Raw genomic sequence first — 8,098 nt, forward strand, 5'->3', positions numbered from 1 at the left:
GCTTTGAGAACCAAAAAAATTGTCCTAGATTGTTCTCTCTTGAAATGACTTGATGGATCGACATATTCTAGATAATCTCAAGATGGTTGGCAGTAGCCACTCAAATGTATTATACTACCAATAAAGTGATGGTATTTCCATTGACATTCATTGTGTAGTTTTTGAAAATCATAAGCTCCTCCTACTAAAATTGGTTCATGCAGTTTTTGAAACATTGGTTTACAGAAGTCACAAGAGAGAAGAATGCCAAGATAGTGCATTGTGTTATTCTAAAAACAAATTTGAGGAAGTACAAGATAGATAATGATTGTTCAATTGCCAAAGCATAGAAACCCACTCTTATGAAGAATCAAGAATCAACATCAAAGACAGACACCATCATCAACCAGTCTTTCTCCAACTTTATAAATGAAGCTTGCACTACAAGTGAGAAAGTGTGAAGACCAATGATAACATAAGCTGATGGATTAAGGCCATCAAGACATTGTGGCAGAAATAATTTTTGCTGTTTAAGGAACAGCATCGGTATTCTAATAGAACAGTATTCATATAACTAAGGAAATATGACATTTTATATATTTTATAAATTAATAGAACAATTTTAGCGATGTAATATGACCATTGTGCCAACAATATGAACATGTGCCAACAAGAATAGAATTTGCATCGAATTCTATGAACATGTGCCAACAATATGAACATGTGCCAAAAAAAAGGCAAAACAAAAAAGAAAAGAAAACAACAGCAAAATATATGATATACTTGACCGCAGAAAACACATGAGTTTGCATCGAATTTCGAAGTGGTGAAAGAGTCATCCTTGTATATTATATGCAACAAAAAGAAAATCTATTAACATACAAACATGTATGGCAATTTGACACGAATGAATTACAAGAAACACTTAAATTAATAATAGCAACATCTATTAACCTCATCAGGCACCTGAGTGAATCTCTCATTTTCCGATGCATGTGTTTGGTGAGCACTAGATGCATCTTCCGTATCAAAAAAATCTTTACTTCCACGGTCTTGGTTAGACCTAGTAGAATAGTACGTCTCTCCATGATAAGTCCAAATCTTATATGTCGTCCAGAAATCTTTTGTAATAATATGTTGTTTCACTATATGCCGGTCCTCAAAAAAATGATTTTTACATTTCTTACACGGACAATAAATCTTTACATCATCTATCTGATTAGCATATGCAAAGTGCAAAAATTTATTGACCCCCTCAATGTACGTAGGTGAAGTCTTTGCTCACAAATCAATCCAACTTTTATCTGTAACTACTATCCACTGATATTGTTATCGTTATGTATTCCCTGAAAACCATATACAATAATTTTTTTATAAATATCAAAAAAGAATAAATTCATATGAAATCAAATTTGGGAGAAGCTAAACATAATAAATGATGAAAAAAAGAACATTGTCAATGATCATACATAATAACTGTAGTTTAAAATTTGTATACACTCATTCAAAATACTTGTCAAGTAAATAAATTGTAATATCGGTAAATAGTACATGGAATAACTGAATATTTCTTGATACATTTGATTAAAGAATAATTTGAAGGATCATTTGGTGGAAAAAAAATAATTATCTGAAGATTTATTTATTTTTTTTAAATATTACTTTCTTAAATACAAGACGTCCACCGTTGGTTCAGATTTTCACCAATCTCCATTTTTGAGAATAGTCTCTAATAAGTGTAATTATAATTAAAAAAAGAATCATCATTATGTTATGGGAATGGTCTCAATGGCCTCTCATCCAGGGAAGAAAAGAGAGAGAACACAGAAAGAGACAACCATGTTACCTGAGCTGTGTTTCGCTACATGCAAACAAGTATGTACCCTTCTGTTTCTCTAGGCTTCATTATCACCAATCCCTTTATTCATCTCTTTATATAGACATTGCACATATCCATCTTAAATCTTCATCCAATTATATTTCTAGACTAGAATCTTAATTTACATGAAAAGACATGCCTAGCATGCTTCCTACCCAATCATGTTTTTTTTTTTAAAAACAAAGCCCAAACGAAAGTTGTAGTAAAAATATTCATAAAAAAAAAAATATTTTGATTGAAGTTTCCTTCAAGTTTCAAAACAATCATGATATTAATGCTTTTCAATACACTGCATACTTTTCCTTCACCATACAAAAGATTTTGATGAACTACTCATATGTGGATTTCAAACAAGAGTGATATGCCAAACTAATTTTGTGCAAGGAGAGACATTTTGGTGTATTTATCTGTCTGAATGCTTGTCAGTTCAGATCTTATGAAGAATTTTGCATGACTACAAGATGATGTTTGTGTGCAAATAAATTAAAATGCCTCAATGCACATTAGATTATGTAGACATATGCATGTTCACCATTAATCACCATGCAGCTATTACGATTGGATTACAGCCAGTTTCAATATTGCATTAACCTCACAGTTTCAATACATTGCCAGAGCAAGTGGAAACAAAAAATATCAAGAGGATTGCACATAATGTATTGAAATGAAGTAGGCTACCATCCCTTTACAAAGATATAAGCAGTTAAAAAATAAAAAAAAGTATAACATACTTACAAAATTACTGTTTCCCAATCAAGCTCTCCTCATTGCATTTTCTTAAGGAAAATGTCACTAAACAACTAGTCTAGTGAAACTTATTGATGTGTAAGGCTATTTTTGTGGCATCTTTGTTGCATTCTGTAACTAAAAAGGTAGGTAAATACTGTTACGTTCTCAGGGTCTGCAATTGTACAACAGGCACATGTGGGCTAAAATTTTATCATTTGGTTTGTGTGATATGTAACTTTATAATGCTACTTGTGTATTGGTACCAAGCTCTAGGAATGAATGAAATGTTTGTTCCACATTTAGCATGTCTTGTATAACTATCTGTAAATTACTGCACTTAACACAAGAAAAAGAACAATATCTGGATGGCTGCAGCGGCAAAGTCATATTGTATTGACCAATATAAACATTTATTTTGATAGTGCAAATGAATGTATATAATTAGTTTTTAATGAAAGAAATTATCTCTGAATGTGCTAGATTGCTCATATCTCTAAATCACCATTCAAACCTTATATTATGCAATTGTCACATGGCTGGTGAGCGTGATTCATGGAATTCAAAGCACAAGCACCCTTCACTTTCTTCTTGCTCAAACTAGTACAGCCCATTCCTTGGTTGAACCAAGAAAGCTGAACAAGGAAGACGTCGATCGGTGATATATATGATTAATTAAAATGACAGTATCTTACCCTGACTGATTAATTAAAATGCAGTATCTTACACATTAGATTAATTAAAATGCAGTATCTTACCGACTGATTGGTCATATATATGACCGCCTTCAGTTCCTTACCGCCGGTGGAGGGGGGTTGAGGGTGGGGGCCGGGCACTAAGGAGGAAGACGTCGATCGGCTGGGGGTATTGGAGTGGAGGAGATCCGGAGGGGTAGGGGAACGTCGGGGAGATCGGGGGGGAGGGGGAGCGCACACCGACTGGGGTTTAAGTGGAAAAGAACGGGGGCCACGCCACGGGGAGGGGCATGCCAGGGAGATCGGGCCGGAGGAAGGGGGTTTTGGAGCGGCGGAGGAAGGGGGTTTTGGAGCGGCGGAGTGAAGGACGGGCGGGAGGAGAGCGGCGAGCCGGAGAGATCGAGCACGGTGGGGGGTCTTGGAGCGGAGGAGGGAGCGGGATTTGGAGCGGGTGGGGGATGGCGGATTGGGGAGGAGAAGAGCCGGAATCGATGAAGGGGGGAGGGGGGAGGGGGGTGGGGGGGTGGGGGTTTATTTCTTTTTTACCACGGCAGCCGTCGCAAAAGAGGGAAAAAAAAAGGGGAAATTTGAGGCGGGATGGTAGCTTTAAGTATTTTTTACCATGGCACAATGCCGTGGCAAAAAAGAAGAAGAAGAAGAAGAAGAAAGCGGGATGTTAATTTTAATTATTTTTTATCACGGCACAACACCACCGTAAAAGAGAAAAAAAAAAGAGAAAGCTGAGGCAAGATGCTAATTTTAACTATTTTTTTACCACGCATGGTCGCAAAAGAGGAAGGAAAGTGAGAAAAATCTGAGATGGAATGCTGATTTTAATTATTTTTTATCATGATAAAATACTATCATAAAAAAAAATTATTATCTATGATAAAAATTATAAATTATTTATCATAGTTCATTACCGTTATAAAAATCATAGATTATTTACCACGGTTCTTTGCTGTCGTAAAAATTCTATTTTTTGCTACGAGATTTGGATGCCATTGCAAATAGTAATTAAAATTGACATCTTATTTGCGAAGATTCGTCATCGTAAATAAATTTTTTATGATGGTAAATCAACCATCGTAAATAAATTTTTTTCTTGTAGTGGTAGGTAAATAATCAAAGGTGTTAAAAAAAATGCTAGTAAAAGTAAATATTTACCAATGAAAAAAATTTTCCATCAGCAAAAGAAATCAACAACCTCATTTTTGCCAATGCATATTTGCCAACCTATTTTACATTGGTAGTTATATTTAGCTATTCTTTTTTGTTATTTAGCTATACTTTTTTTTACATAGCTAATTATCTTATTTCTTGTAGTGATGTTTACTTTTATGATTGTATCTATCATCAGTATTATCCTAAGATGTTACACCTAAAAGATGTCGAAGAGAAGGAAAGATCATTGAACATTGCTATAAAAAGGGGGAAAAAACTAGTGCTCTTACTTCTCCTCAATAGAATTTGGCAACCTAGGAATTTTTAGAGGATTTGTGTGATTAAGAGGCCATTCTTCCTCCGAGCAAAAGAAAAGAGTTTTAGGTTGAGAACTAGTTGGTTTAGCTGAGGTGGGGATTTTGAATGTAGGCAATACCTTGAGGATTTTTGGCAGCACTAGGATCCTCCAATATGTCGATGACACCATTATCTCCACTCAAGCTCAGAAGGATTTTATTTAGAACTGAAACTAGATCGAATACGTATCAGATATCAGCATATCTACATCCATATTTATTTTATCTGACAGATACAAATATGGATACGGATATTATCTAAATGTAAAAATTCATATTTGTATTTATTTTAAATAGAGATGGATATAATTTGGATATTGAAAGTATAGATATAATTACAGATATGACTTAGATAATTAAATTTTATGATTATAAAATCAAAGATATTAGTGGATAGATGATAAATCAAGTTAATAACATGTTTATATGATTGCATATTATGTTTAAAAATTAATAAATACTATATAAAATTATATAGGATTACATATAGATTCGGATATTCAGATATAGATCAGATAGTTGTCTATCCATATCTATATCTATTTTTCTTTGATAGATATGAATATGGATATTGATATTAGTTAGATTTTCAAATTTCTGTCAATATTCGAATTGATTCGGATAAAAAAAAAGATCTGAACTGATAATATCTATGCCACTTTTACCCCTAATTTCATTGTAGCATTAAAAATCATTGTATATTCCTTTAGGCTCATCTCTGATTTCCCTACCAATTATCACAAAAGCTCTATATCGGCGGTCAGCAGCAACTATTCTGCTATCGAGTCCTGTGGGCATTGGCCCAACTCCTCTTTGGTCCCAACTCCTACATATCTTGGGCTGCCTTTGAAGATGTAAGCTCTCCCAAGATGATTGGATGGCTCTCATATAATGCGTTGAGTCTTGAATCTCCTCTTGGAAGACTAGATTCTTCTCCTTCATCGGCTGGCTCACTTTGGTTATGTAACATCCAGCCCATTGGGCCTTAAACCCAGCCCATAAAAAAAAAAAATGAAAAAGACTCCTGCAGGGAGTCTTCTTCTCCCGACCGGCTCCTAATCGGAGTCCGAAACCTCATCAGAGAGGAGTAAAACTCCTCTTCTCTGGCTCTATTTAAGGGAGAGACCCTTCTCTCTTATTCCTACTAAAAAATTCTGGAGCGAAACGGCGAAGATCGTCGGAAATCGCTCGCGAAAATCATCACCATGCTCGCCGCAATTCCTCATCGGAGAGGTCATCGGAGCTCGAGGTAAGCATATGGTTCTCTTCCTCTCTTCTCTCCCTTCCCTCCCATGTCGGTGTGCACGTTCGTCGGTGATCGAAATTGTCAAATTTTATTGTGGGAGAGGTTGCAATTTTTTTTTGATTTTCAGACATCGGTGGTCGTCGCCAGTCATCGGTTTGGGTCCCTTGGGATGGCGGTGCGCTCTCCTCAGATTGCCGGCCATTCTCATGCCGGTCGATCGTCGGTCGGCCAATCGTATGAGGGAACCATTTGGTCCCTTGTTTCATTTTTTTTCACCCAAGGGAGGCCACGGGAAGAAGTAGAAGAAGGAAGAAAAAAAAGAAAAAGAAAAGGAAAAAGGAAAAAGGAAAAAGAAAAGAAAAAGAAAAAAGGAAAAGGAAAAAGGAAAAAGAAAAAAAAAAGGAAAAGAAAAAAAAATAAATAAATAACAAAATAAAAATGAGAGAGAGTTTCTCTCTTCTCTCTCTTTCTTCAGTCTGAATCCTTACTTTCTCTCTCTAAAATTAAATTTTTTCTCTCTACTTTCTTTCTCTAAAATTTTCTCTCTCTAGATTGTTTCTCTCTCTTGATGAATTTCTCTCTCCAAAGTTATCCTTCTAAGATTAGTGTAGTGAAAGGCTTCATTTTGATGATTTTGATCGAGTTTAGGGAAGAGTCCGATTTCAAGTGAGATTTTGATTTGGAATTTGTTTAGATTTAATTTTAAATTAAAATTAATGTAAGAATATAATTTTGGATAATAGGTACTGAAAAATCTCTTAGAAGTTAGTCGATCTGTTCATTCAGTGCTCTGTGAAAGGTAAGTAATGAATCATCTTCTCGAGATATTTCATATTTATTCTAAAAATAAATAATTATTCTTTGAAATTATGTATGATTTATGAAATTATGTTTTAAAAGAAAAGTATTTTTGAAATATTATGGTTCGTCGATTTTGCACATGTTCAGTGAAAAATTATGATATGTGCTGGGTATAAAATACCCTCAGCCGAAGTTCTTAACGGTTGACCCTCCCCGGACTTCTCCAGCTTTCGATCGCGGATGGTATCTCTCCGGACTTCTCCAACAGCCGGATTCTCACGATGCTGACTGAATTCTCCCGACGGATAAACTCCCGCCGCGCCACCCGAGCTCCTTCAACATGAGTTCTCCCAGTTATCTATTAAGCCACCCCAGGTACTCACTGAGCTCAATCGCTGGAAGGCTTCGCCCAGACTCCCACGGGAGCCGGGCTCCATCCTCGACCTCGACTACTGGTAAGCTTCGTCCGGACTCCTAAGGGAGCCAAACTTCGTCCCTGACTTTAATTGCAGGTAGACTTCGATCGGACTCCTACAAGAGCCAAATCGAGTCTCCGACCCCAGCTATAGGAAGACTTCATCCGGACTCCTACGGGAGCCGGACTTCGTCTCCAACCTCAATCGCTGGAAGGCTTCGCCCGAACTCCCACGGGAGCCGGGCTCCGTCCTCGACCTCGACTACTGGTAAGCTTTGTTCGGACTCTTAAGGGAGCCGGACTTCGTCCCTGACTTTAATTGCAGGTAGACTTCGATCGGACTCCTACGGGAGCCAGATCTCAGCTCCGACCCCAGCTACAGGCAGACTTCATCCGGACTCCTACGGGAGCCGGACTTCATCCCCAACCTCAATCGCTGGAAGGCTTTGCCCGGACTCCCACGGGAGTTGGGCTCCGTCCTCGACCTCGACTACTGGTAAGCTTCGTCCGGACTCCTAAGGGAGCCGGACTTCGTCCCTGACTTTAATTGCAGGTAGATTTCGACCGGATTCCTACGGGAGCCAGATCTCACCTCTGACCCCAACTACAGGCAGACTTCGTCCGGACTCCTACGGGAGCCGGACTTTATCCCCAACCTCAATCGCTGGAAGGCTTCGCCCGGACTCCCACGGGAGCCGGGCTCCATCCTCGACCTCGACTACTGGTAAGCTTTGTCCGGACTCCTAAGGGAGCCGGACTTCGTCCCTGACTTTAATTGCAGGTAGACTTCGATCGAACTCCTATGGGAGTCAGATCTCGCCTCCGACCCCAGCTACA

The 8,098-nt window shown here is 37.8% G+C and overlaps 1 long non-coding RNA gene across 2 annotated transcripts in view; it reads right to left on the reverse strand.

The window, feature by feature from the left end:
• Positions 1–3,771, reverse strand: part of LOC105033513 (uncharacterized) — a 4,843-nt gene extending 1,072 nt beyond the window's left edge. The window contains exons 1-3 of one of the 2 annotated variants that reach the window (XR_012141009.1): positions 3,343–3,771; positions 3,099–3,219; positions 338–1,325 (exon numbers count right to left, since the gene is read on the reverse strand). This is a non-coding gene — a long non-coding RNA (uncharacterized lncRNA). Of the gene's footprint in view, positions 1,326–3,098; positions 3,220–3,342 lie in introns of both variants that reach the window. The other variant, XR_012141007.1, reaches the window with a different exon arrangement.
• Positions 3,772–8,098: the final 4,327 nt, after the last annotated feature.

The sequence above is a fragment of the Elaeis guineensis genome, chromosome 1, assembly GCF_000442705.2.
Source record: "Elaeis guineensis isolate ETL-2024a chromosome 1, EG11, whole genome shotgun sequence".
NCBI lineage: Eukaryota > Viridiplantae > Streptophyta > Magnoliopsida > Arecales > Arecaceae > Elaeis > Elaeis guineensis.